Source organism: Leopardus geoffroyi, chromosome D1 (assembly GCF_018350155.1).
Source record: "Leopardus geoffroyi isolate Oge1 chromosome D1, O.geoffroyi_Oge1_pat1.0, whole genome shotgun sequence".
In the NCBI taxonomy this organism is placed as follows: Eukaryota; Metazoa; Chordata; class Mammalia; order Carnivora; family Felidae; genus Leopardus; species Leopardus geoffroyi.
In genome coordinates, this window is record NC_059329.1 from 112,068,534 (window position 1) to 112,081,332 (window position 12,799).

Sequence of the window (12,799 nt, forward strand, 5' to 3'; positions counted from 1 at the left end):
CCGCGGGCTCCCTTTCCCTGGACCCGGCCTCTCCAGCTACTCTAGTTCCCTCATGTGCGACCTCGGACAAGTCCCGGAACCTTCTCCAGCCCGGCGTGGGTGGGGGTCGGCCTGAGGTTCTCCTGCTGAGGCTGGCGGGCCATGCGGGGCACCGGGCCCGGCCCCGGTGTGCTCCGGGAGGGGGGGTGGGGGGGTGGGTGAAGGCTGATATTGTCATCGTCCTCACGGTCACCAACCGGGGACTTTGGATCTGATTCGAAGTGGCACTCACTCTTCAAAAGGCGAGGTTCCTTATGGGGGGCGCGGGAAAGCAAAAGCCACGTCTTGCGTGGGGTGGGGGGGCAGGGACCCAGGCCCTCGTGAGCATCCAAGGGACCCCCGCCTGCCCCACTTGGTGGGGGGCACGCAGCCCTCGATCGGGGACAAGCGGCCGGTCCCTTCCCCCACCCACCTCAGAGCCAGGCACCCACATAAAAAGGGCTCGAGTGGGCGAGTGCCTCCTTTGTCATCTGATGCCATTAAGGCCAGAATTTCTCATGGGAAAAGTAACGCTTTGGCTGCATGGAAGGTGGGGGGCCTGCGCGGCCCGGCGGTTCCAGGGGCGGCCGACCTGCAGCTGTTTGAAGTCCGCCCGTTATCTGCCGCCGGGGCTGTTTGGTTTCTGCAGGGGCATAAATAGGGTGATTGGAGTGAGCGGCTGTTTCTTTCCGGACGACAAAAGTCCCCTTGCTAATTGCCACATCAAATGATCGGGAACCCCCCAGTGCACGCCCTCGAATTACCGTGAACACACAGTGCTGCCCGAGGGCCGGAGCGGCCCCCCACCCCGGGCCGCGGCCCTGCTCCCCCCCCCGCCCCGGATTAGGTTACTCGTGCGGGCGGAGGTTCAGGAAGGTCTCTGCGGATTTGTTCTGCTCCGCTGCTAGGCCGCTATGCCAGCCCCCGGCCCGGGCCGCAGCCCCCCATTGTCTCCGGCCCGGCCTGCACAAAGCCCCGGGCCACAGAGGGGAGGTCCTCTCCCCGCGGTCACGCCCCGGTGACGGGGTGCCAGCTCCCAGGCCGAGCCCCACACCGGTGCAAAGGGACCGTCAGTCTCGGCACCTTCAAAGGGGCCGTCACAGCGCTGAAGCCACACCAAAGGCCAGTCGTTCCCCCGCCCCTCTGGGCTCTTTGCTGTCCGACGGGGTGACCGGAGCCCCGTGGCCAGTGCCATTGGCACAGGCAACCGGTGGGTCCTTATCAAAACGGGGGACACGCTTTCGTGACCCCAGTGCCGAGCACCCGGCCAGCAGGGCCCTTCGCCCGTATCGTCTCTCAGCCCCACCAGTGGGGACCGGGACCATCACTGCCATTTTAGAGATGGGAAAACAGAGGCCCAGGGAGGTCACGTCCACGATCTGTGGCTGCTCCTGGGCCGGCAGGGGAGAGACCTGGTCACCCAGCGGTGACCACGCCTGCTGACTTACCAACCTACAGACAATGCCAGGGTTGTGTCGCTACCACTCAGGAGGGGCACACGCAGCTCCTGGTGGCCAGGCTAGTGACAGTCCCCTGTTCCAGGCTATTCACCTCCTGAGGCCCGGCGCTCATTTCCATTTGGGTAGCGCTGACTTCCTTGACCAGCTGCATCCACCCCTGGGGACCCAGCGACGGGCAACACCGGCCTCGGTCCGTAACTCATCGATGCATAGCCTGATGGGGGAGGCAAGGTGACTAAAGAATTGAGTGAGGTGTGAGCCCGGGAGGAGGGGACACGAGACACAAAGTGACGTTGCTTAAGCGGAGGAAAGGGTGTTAGCCAGGTGAGGGTGGATGCCCAGGATCACTCCAAACCAGGAAGCCGGCCTGTGCAAAGATCCTGTGGCAGCAGAGTGTGGCCCACTGCTGGAGCCCAGAAAGGAGGGAGAGGGCTGTGAGCCGAGTACTGCAGGAAGCAGGGCAGGCTGGAGAGGGCCTTGTGGGCCCGTTGTGTGTGTGTAGGGGGGGTTCTGGTCTGAGAGTCGGGAGACGTTACTCTGCGGCTGTTAGCTGCAGGATGACAGGGGGTGGTGAATATTCCAGGACCAAGTTTCAAAATGACCGCCCTGCTGTGCTGTGAGCCTAGCTCTCAGCTTCCGTCAGGAAGTGCCAGCATGTGTGGGTGCTGTGCACCTGCTATGTGGGAGGAGGGGTGGCCCACGGGAGGAGGAGGACGATGACGGGGACCAGCAGGAAGGTCCCCGAGGCCCAGCAGGAGCTGGCACGGTCAAGTGTTGCAAGGACACCTCTCTTACCAGGAAGGGACATCAGATCTCCTGCATCAGACGGAGCTGAGCACAGCTGGTTCTGGGGGGGCAGGACGTGGACCCCCAGGCCTCCCTCCGCCGGGAAGATGGGGCAGAAGGTCAGTCACTGCAAAGCCTACTTCATGGTGTCATTGGCTTCCCTGGGGCGGGGTAACTGGGCACCGGGGAACCCTGGACAGGACGGTCAGGACCGTCTCCGACACGGAGAGGGTTCGATCCTGACCTGAGCCCACGCCAAGAGTCGGACCGTTGTGCCCGTTGTGGCACACACGGGCCACATTGGGTTCATCCATTCATCTGCTGATGGGTATTCGGGGTGTTTCCACCGTTCGCCCTGCTGTGAACCACACTGCTGGGAACGACAGGTGCACGTGTTTGTTTGAACTCGTGCTTTATTTATTTGGGACTGCACCCGAAAAGGGACTTGCTCGGCCACATGGCAATTCTGTTTCACTTTCGAGGAGCCACCAAGCTGTTTCTCACGGAAGCTGTGCCATTTGACATCCCGACCGACGGCGCACAGGGGGTCCAACGTCTCCACGTCCTTGCCAACACTTGCTGTTCATTCTTTGTTACGGCCGCCCCAGTGGGTGTGAGGTCGTGTCTCATCGTGGGTTTGCTTGCATTTCCCCGAGCACTGATGATGTTGAGTATGTGTCCTGGGCTCCTGCCCATGTGCCCGTCTTCTCGGGAGAAATGTCTGTCTGTGTCCTCTGCTCATTTTTTTAAGTTTATTTGTTTATTTATTTTGAGAGACAGAGAGCATGAGTAGAGGAGGGGCCGAGACAGAGAATCCCAAGCAGGCTCCGCACTATCAGCACAGAGCCCAAGGAGGGGCTCGAGCTCACGTACCTTGAGATCATGACCTGAGCCAAAATCAAGAGTTGGATGCTTAACCGACTGAGCCACCCAGGAGTCCCTGAATGGGTTTTTTGTTTTTCTTATTGTTGAGTTGTAAGAGTTCTGTATATATTCTGGATGCTTCTTATTCTTTTTTTTTTTTTAGTTTATTTATTTATTTTGGGGCGCCCAGGTGGCTCAGTTGGTTGAGCATCCGACTTCGGCTCAGGTCATGATCTCGCACTTTGTGAGTTTGAGCCCCGCATGGGGCTCTGTGCTGACAGCTTGGAGCCTGGAGCCTGGTTCACATTCCGTCTCTCTCTCTCTCTCTCTCTCTGCCCCTCCCACGCTTGTGCTCTCAGACTGTCTTTCACTCTCTCAAAAATAAATAAACATTAAAAAAATTTTTGAGTTCATTTATTTTGATAAAGCATGAATGGGGGAGGGTCAGAGAGAGAGGAAAGGAAGAATCCAGATCAAGCTCTGAACTGTCAGTGCACAGCCTGACTTGGGGCTCAAACTCAAACCGTGAGATCATGATCTGAGCCAGAGTTGGATGCTTAACTCACTGAGCCACCCAGGCGCTTCTTAATGCTTCTTAATATTCTGGATGCTTCTTAATAACTTTTCAACAAGGGGCTTATTTAGTTTGATTTTGCAGGGGGTCCCGTGAGTGGCCAGCAGCTCTGGAGACAGGCCAGACACCAAGGTCATGAAGTACATCCTGCAGGCAGCCTCTGTCCAGCCGCGGCTGGTCTGTACCATGTGGGGAAATGGCAGTGGAGTGCCCTTCGTGTTGCCCAGCGGTGATGGGAGACTGTGGGAACAGTCTCTTGGTGCCCCAGTTTTCTATTCTGTAACAATAGACAGAGCACAGAATCCACCTCGTAGAGCCGTTTCGGTGAGTGGCTTTCTTGACATGAAGCAGGCAGCAGAGAGCATGGCACAGAGTAAGTGCTCAATAAATGTTCAGTAGTATTACTATACAAACTATAAAACACTCGATGCTCTAGAGTCAAAGCAATGCCCATTAAAACTATAACTCTGCCTCACTGACATGGAAGAGGGCCATCGCGTGAGGTCCATCGTGCAGGCAGATTGTGACGCAGAACTCCAAGGCAAGCACTAACCAGGCAAAGAAAACCAAAAGGTAAAGCTAAGAAGCAAATGAGGGAGATAGAAAGGAATCATAAATACGCAATTAATCCACAAGGAGGCAAAGAAAGAGGACAGGGGAGACAGGGGTCAGAAGGCAAAGAAAAAAAGCTTCAAGACTAGAGTCAGCAACACTAGGGGCGCCTGGGTGGCTCAGGGGGCTGAGTGTCTGACTCTTGATTTCAGCTCGGGTCATGATCCCAGGGTTGTGGGATCGAGCCCTGTGTGGGGGCTTAGCGCTGAGTGTGGAGCCTGCTTAGGACTCTCTCTCTCTCTCTCTCTCTCTCTCTCTTTCTGCCTCTCTCCCCCACTCACACACTCTCTGTCTGAAATGAAATGAGATGAGATGAGATGAAATACAGGTAGAATAATTTAAGAAAAAGACTGGAGGCAACAGCACCGTATCAGTGATCACACTGAATGTAAATGGTCTAAACGCTCCCACATAAAAGGCAGGAATGGTCACACTGGAGACAAAAGTATGCAATCCACTTTTTTAAAAAAATGTTTTATTTATTTCTGAGACAGAGAGAGACAGAGCACGAGCAGGGGAGGAACAGAGAGAGAGACATGGAACCCGAAGCAGGCTCCAGGCTCCGAGCCGTCAGCACAGAGCCTGACGTGGGGCTCGAACTCACAGACTGCGAGATCATGACCTGAGCCGAAGCCGGACGCTCCACCGACTGAGCCCCCCCGGCGCCCCCGCGATCCACTTTAAATGTGACGACAGAGAGGTTAATGGTCCAAGCAGAGAACAGCAGACGTCATGCTCTGTCCATCTGAACCCCTCTCGCCACCTGGACCCTCTTCTCTGCCATCAGGGTCCTTGTGAACACGCGTTGACAGGCACCCACCTGGCTCACGCATCACCTGGAATCAAACTGTACTAAAAACATTAGAAACAAACCAACCAGTTGGAAAAAGATTGTGCAGAGAATCTGAGGACCGGAAGAGAGGTTCAAGCTTGACGTGTAAGCAGAGACGCCCCTGGGTCGCGGCACGCTGGTGGCAGGGCTCCTCGGGCTGCAGCTGCGGGCTCTCTGGTCCTCAGCCCAGGTCACCTTGGCCGGTCCACACCCTTCAACACTCACCGCCCACTAGCATTAATTATCGAAGCCTCACCCCCCCCCCCATTTACAGTAGCTTATCTACAAACAACCGGTGGACGCGTGGCGAGGGTGCTTGATGATGCCACAGTGGCTGGGGCGAGCTTCTAGAACCTTCCAGTCCCCATTTGGCCTCATGTCGGCTGGTGCAGAGACTCAGACGGAAGGGCCCCAACGGCGGTCTCTGCGAGACCGTGTAGAGGAAGCAGTGCCCTCCCAGCCCTGAGACAGAGCCCCTCCGCCCTCCGTCTTGCCCTACTCTGCTCCCCAGCCCCCAGCAGCCAGAGGTGAGAGGTTGGAAGCAGGGCTCTGATGCTGTCTGGGCTCAGGTCTGATTTGAAAGGTGGCCCCTGGCTCACGGAGCTCGTGAGGAGAGCGTGCGGTCAGCACATTTCAAGAATTTGACATTAGATGACCTTTCTCTTGGCATCTCATGTGCTGTGGTTGGCGTGGGGCCCAGCTGGAGGGCAGGGGGACCTCTCAGAGAGATCAGGAGACAAGGCCAACGCATCCCGGGCCGTGTTAGTTTGCCGAAGTCGCCATGACAAACACCACAGACGAGGCTCATGTGACAGGACGTATTGTCCGTCCCTGTCCGTCCTGGAGGCTGGAGCCTGAGATCAGGCTGGGCCCTAGGCAGGGTTGGGTCCTCCCGAGGCCTCTCTCCTCGTGTGTGGACGGCCATCCTCTCCCCGTGCCCTCCCGGGGTCGTCCCTCTGGGCCTGTCTTTGCCCCGATCCCCTCTTCCCTTTCTTCTTTCTTTTTTTAATGTTTATTTATTTATTTTGGAGAGAGACAGAGCGTGAGCAGGGGAGGGGCAGAGGGAGAGGGGAGACCCAGAATCCGAAGCGGGCTCCCGGCTCCGAGCCGTCAGCACAGAGCCCGATGCGAGGCTCGGACCCACGCACACTGAGATCGTGACCTGAGCCGAAGGCGGAAGCTTAACCGACTGAGCCACCGAGGTGCCCCGTGATGCCCTCTTCTTCGAGGGATCCCAGTCACATGAGATTGGGGCACACTTCAACGACCTCACGTTACCTTAATTTCCTCTTTCAGGACCCCACCGGCGAATACAGTCCCATTCTGAGAAATCGGGGCTCAGGATGTGACCATGGGAACTTGGGGGACACATCCGTGCTCGTAGGTGAGTTCCTACACTATGCCCACGGAGTTGGCTCCACGAGGGAGGACGGCCGTGAGCCACGAGGCGGGAGCCCAGGTGGGTAAGGTCCGGGGGGGCGGGGCTCCTGCAAGGCTCCGTCCTGGGGTGGGGGTGGGGGGCTGCAGAGACGACAGGGAAGCCAAGAGGTTAAACGCCGCTCCCGGGGCCACCGGGCTGCCGGTGAGTGCCAGCTGCGTCTCCTGGGCCCGGTGTGGCTTGCCAGGGAGGGGCGGGGGAGGTCTGCGTCGCAGGGGCCCCCTGACACCCAGGATGACGTGTCTGTCATCCCCAGCCGTGCTGGGGGGACGTGGGGCCGGGTGCCGCGGACCGTGTGTCCTGCAACCACAAAGGGCTCGCCGAGCCGGCCTCGGTCGTTTTGTCCCGACGCCTCCTCCGCGGAGCCACGGAAAGAACTTACGTTAGGAAAATGGGGAACTACCTGCCCCTTCGCCAGGAACGCGGGCTAATTGCAAAGCCTTCCTCAGTGTCTTTGTTTAGCTATTTATTAAGCTGGCTCAGACCGGGATTCCTCTCGAGCGCGCGCATCCCGGGCGCACCGCAGCAGTTCGGGCCTCATGAAAGGCCCCAGCCCACCTCGTCCCTCGCACACTCGGCTCGGAGCTCCGGGCTCAGCGATGCTCAGCCTGTGGCTCCAAGGCCTGGCCGCTTCTAAAGAGATGGTTTTGCCTCCACATCCACGCCCTGGGGCCCCACCTGCCCTACAGATGCTGTTGAGTCCCTCTGTGGGCAGCGGCCTTGGCCAGACAGTGAGGACCAGCCTGGGCGAGCCGGTCCCCAGCACCCCTCCCGGGGACCCCCAGCCCCAGGCGCCCTGTGCTCAGTATCTCACTTGGGCTTCAAGGCACTTGAGGCCACAATCTGAATTGGTCTCACGTACCTATTGGCCCGCCCCCCGCCGGGATGCAGGGCCCAGGAAGCCAGGGCCCTTACCTCCCCGTTCATCCTGAATCTCTAGATTCTAGAACGTTCCCCGGGCACACAGCTGGTAATCCATCAGCCGGCACTGAGTTTCTCCTTCCTGTTGGGAAAGGGAAAGCTTCAGAGACTGGCCCCAGGGACACAGCAGCCCCAGAGAGCAGTTCATGGTAGAAATCAAAGAGATGCCCCCGTGGCCGTCCGCCAGGCAGGCGTCCTGATGGCCCCGGACCCAGGGACCCAGCCCAGGGCCGCAGCGGGAGGACCCCTGGCCCTCTCTCATGCCGCAGAGATCACCCCTGCCCCCCGAGGAACCCTGTCAGGCGTCGTAACCTCGACACCTCACGGGAGCGCACCCCGAGGAGGTGGGGAAAATGAACCCTCACTCGCTGCTGGTGAGGACACGAGATGGCACGCCCCAAAAGCTCCCCCGGGGATGACATGTGGACTGACTATGTGGTCCAGCACTTCCGTTCCTGGAAGTGGAAACAGGGGAGCACAGAAATGTGCACACGAAGGCCCAGAGAAGCGTCATCCAACATAGTGCAATGTGGGGACATCGGCGGACCGAGGGATGTCCCCGCCGACGTGTCCCAGCCACGCTCCGGAATATGACCGGCCGTAAAAAAGCAGGAAGTTCTGACACCCGCTACTGTGTGGGTGGACCTTGACAGCTTCCTGCTCGGCGGAAGAAGCCGGGCCCAAAAGCGCACGCAGCGCGTGATTCGTGGACACGGCACGTCGAGCCAGGATAGGCAGATCCAGAGTCGGGAAAGTGGGTGAGAGGCTGCCAGAGGCTGGCGGGGATGAGGGGACAGGGGAGGATAGCCGATGCGTACCGGGGTTCCCCCTGAGATGACGCGAACGTGCCAAGCTGGAGTGTGCTGCTGGTTACACAGCGCCGGAATGTTCCAAGGACTGCTGAATCACGCACCCTCCACAGGCGAGTTGCATGCTCTGTGAATTGTATCTCAATAAAACCATGAACGAAAAACGCACCAAAGCGGGAGGTCCTCGCCCCGCCTGTCTGCTCCCGGTATGCGCCCAACTGAAACGCACCCCTGCACACGCCGAGAGGCACGTACTGGAACGTTCTCTGCGGCTTTGGTTGCAAAACCCCGAGCTGGACTCTACTCGGATGGCTGTGGAGGGTTGACAAGTAAGTGTGGAGGGAGGAAGCCGTCTCTCAGCTGTGAGAACACGAGGCCCGAAACCCTGCCCGCGAACGGGGCTGGGCCGGACCGATGTCGAGACGGTGAACCCCGACCCAAGAGCCCACACACGGGGTGACTCCTTCATGCAGAGCACAGAGGCTGGCGAAAGCAAGGTACGTTAAGGGTCAGGCTCACGGCTGCCTTGGGCAAGGGTCTGGGCGTGGCCGGGGTCTCGGGTGTCGGCCGTATGGGGGGCGAGCTGTACATGAGGGATGTGTGTGCTTTGCTGTGTGTATTTCACACGCCAGGGAAAGTCAAGGTTAAAACCAACCACGGACGGTCACGGGGCGGGGCAGGGAGGTATGCAGGTTCGGGGACCTGTCCCCCCCCCCCCCCCCCCGCCAGACTCCAGCCCCAGCTTTCCCGGCTGATTTGGTTGGTTGTGGTTTCTTACTGTGCAACGGAGCCATCACGATGCCTCCCCGAGGGGCTGCTCTCATCCCTGGGGTAACAGGTGAACCAGGGCCCAGCCCCGGGGCCAGGATCCCCCCAGCGAGGCCCGCAGCGGCTTCCTGGTGCCAGCCGGGCTGCCCTCTCAGGGCCCGGAGAGGGTGGTGAGCGTGCCCCCCTCACCCAGATGTGCCCGTCCTGCTCCTGGGAACCGGTGAACGCGTCACCTTTCGACGGCAGCAGACGTGACTCTGGATGGTCTGTGGAATCCCCAGGTCCTTACAAGGGGGCGGCGGGAGGGTCAGAGAAGGAGACGTGACTCTGGGGCAGAAGTCGGGGTGATGAGACCAGGAGCCAGGGAACGCAGGCGGCCTCTGGGAGCAGGGAACCCGCGAGAGCAGTTGTCCCCCGGCGCCGCGAAAGGACAGAGCTGGGTCACGGCGACAGGACTCCAGCCACAGCCCATTTAGGCCTTCAGCCCCCAGAGCCGCGAGAGAACCCGTTCCGGCTGCCCTTACGCCACCGGGTTCGTGGCCATTTGTGACGGAAGCCGAGGGACACCCCTGGGCTGGGCCCCTCCCTTCCCACCTGGGTCTGCCTGGGACGTGCCAGTCGTGGCCGGCACCCGGGCCCTGCATGCCGTCCCCGGGAGCTGTGTCTCATCGCATTGGCTGCTGCCCGGCTCCCAGGCCTGATGGGGCTGGAGGGCCTGACGGGGGAGGGGGGCCGGGGGAGGGGCTCACGCTGGAGCCCAGAGCTTTGCCCAGGCAGGGCCATGGGGCCACAGGGCCCCTGAGCCCACTGAGGTCTCTCGCGGAGCCTCTGCTACCCTAGCCCCCCAGCTTATTTCTGTCACTCCCGAGGGTCTCCACTGGGGCCCCGGGGCCTCCGCCCCCCCAGATGCTCACCCAGGACACCTGCAAACACCCCTCCCCCCATGCCCTCACTCCGCCCAGCACACATTCAGTGCGGAGGGGAGGGCCGGCTATGCCCCAAGGCTTGCTGTGGGCTGGGGACACAGGTGAGCAAACAGCTCCAGGGCCCCTCCCAGGGAAGACAGATGTTGATCAGATCGTGAAATCCAGATTGTGAGAGACTGCTGGGGGAGGGGGGGGGCGGGGGGGGGCGTGTTGTGCTTTGCGGCTGGGCTGGGCGGCTGGGAGGGAAGATCCAGGAAGACCTACCTGGGGAGGTGATAATTGAGCTGGGGCGTGTCCCCGGCAGCCACTGAAGGCGACAGAGCAGGGCCCTGTGAGCCAGGGGAGGGGCAGCCGGGGGTTCTGAGCCTGGCAGAAGGCTCCTGAAGGCTACAAGCCCAGAAAGACCACGCTGGCTGCCCTGTAGAGACTGGAAGGGGCAGGGGGCCGAGGGGCTCCGGCTTGGCCGACCCGGGAAGGGGGCCTCGGTGCATACCCAGGCGGCCCCCTCCCCGGCAGGAGGCCGCTCGCTCCCTCCTGCCGGCCTGGGTGGGGTGGGGGTGGGACCCGAAGAGAGAGGCGGAGCCGGACAGTGGGGGTGGGGGCTCCAAAAGGTGCCAACCCCGCACAGTAGTAAACCCCTGCCAACTCCGCCCCTGCCTGTTCCGGGACCCGCAACCAGGTGCAAATTGGGCCTGGCCAGGGACAAAAGGGCTTTGATGGGCCAAATGGTGGTGTTTTTTTGAGCCGAGGCATTGGAACGGCCCTGGGCCCCAGGCAAGGCGTCCTGCAGAGACCCAGGCCTGGAAGGGGTCCGAAGGGTTGGTTTTATGAGACTCCCCCTCCCCAGGGCAGCTGCCTCCTCGGCCCTCAGAGCAGGGCCTCTGGCCCCGTGCAGGTCTGCCTTCCCTGAGGCAGGGGCTTCACAAGAGAAGGCAGAGGGATTCTCGAAGGCACTAAAAGCTAAAAGGCACTAAGCAAAGCCCTGGACGCCTGGGCAGCTCAGTTGGTCGAGGTTCCAACCCTCGATGTCAGCTCAGGTCGTGATCTAGCAGGTTGCGAGTTCAAGCCCCGCGTCAGGCTCTGCTGACAGTGTGGAGCCTGCTTGGGGCTCTCTCTCTCTCCCTCCCTCTCTTTCTGCCCCTACCCCCGCCCCCAAATAAATAAACTTAAAAAAAAAATAACAGCCCAATGACGTTCTATCTTGAAGGCCTGTTTTGGGGTCTCAAGAGGGTCCCAGGCCGCCCCACCTTCCTACTTGAACAGTTGCCTGAACTTGCTTCCTGACACTCGTTCCCCACTGCAGCAGGTGACCTTGCCAAGTGAAGAACACCACCTCCCACCTGGCCCCCCTGGCCGCCACCTCCTCCGTTGTCATCAGGAACCGGCTGAGCTCCTGTCCCCAGCCGCGTGGGGACTCAGGCAAGTGGGACAGAGCGCCCTGCCCGGGACGGCATGGCTCAGGGCCAGTGGGACCATAAACCCGGAGCAAATACAGGTGCAGGTGGGGCCGGGGAGCAAGGACGGCGTGCAGAATGAAGAGGGCAGGTGAGGGCAGAGGCCATGCGGGCCGGCCCCCTGTCCCAGGTCTGACACCTGCAGACCCAGCCCAGAATTCCAGCTGCCGCAGGGCAGGGGCTGTGCCGTCTGAGGGCTCCTTGGTGGCCCCAGAGCCTATATGGTCCCATTTGCTGTGATTGCCGGGGCTGTCCCAGCCACCACAGGGCCAGCTCAGACAACACGTGTCCCCTAGAGCAGTCTGCACACCCAAGGGACACAGAGGCAGAGACCTGGGAGGCACACAGTGAGGGAAGGCCACTGGTCTCTGGTCAGGGGAGTCCGAAGAAAGGAGACACAGGGTTCCCGGGCTCCTCTGGTGGCCCTGAGTGCCCCGCTCAGACCAGACACACAAACGCAGACAGCAGTGGGGCTGGCGAAGGCCAGGGGGCCACAGCCTGTCTGGAGGGGAGGAGCACGTCACACGTCCTCCGTGTCCTGTTCTGGATTGCGGGCACAGAGGCTGCGGACAGGACCCTGGCCCCGTCTTCAAGGCCGGTGGGGGCTGGGACGGGTGCCCGAGGGACAGTAAGGGTCCTGCTTGACCAGCACCTGCTGAAGTGCCCCAGGCAGTGACTCCCCATCTCTGCGGCCCAGCGTCTATATCCACAAGCTGGAGACAGTAGGTCTTATGGTATACAGTGGGCAACGCACACAGAGTATACGCCGTGGGTATACCACTGACCTTGCCGTTGTGAGGACTGCCTGAGCCAACGCAGGTAAGTGGTCAGAGCAGTGCTGGGCCACAGACACGCTCGGTGGCCATCACGCTCGGCTCATGCCTCCGGAGGCTTGGAAGGAACCTCCCGTAACTGATCCGGTCTGGGGGAGAAGAGGAGCAGAGGGAATCGGGGGCACCTCTGCCGGACCCAGGGCTTTCGTAGGCGGTCGAGGAGCAGGAAAAGCACAGGCCTGGCAGCACGTTCTCCAGGGGGGCAGAGCATCTGGGGGCAACCCCCGCAGGGCTTTGAAGTTCACAGAGGAGTTCGTGTCCCTGGGCTGTAGGCGGCAGCCTTCAGGATGTGAAGCAAGGTCAGATGAGCCTCCTGGAGAAATCATGGAGGACGTCGTGAGAACGCAGGTCGGGAATTCCAGACTCTTCCCCCTCCGGGCTTGGCTGGATGCAGGACGCGGGGTGAGAGGCCGTTGCTGAGCCCGGGGTTTTCATCCAGGGCCATGGGGCGGGGTGGGGGCTTGAGGGCCAGCAGCCCCCTCCCCGGAAGTCAGCCCTGACCCC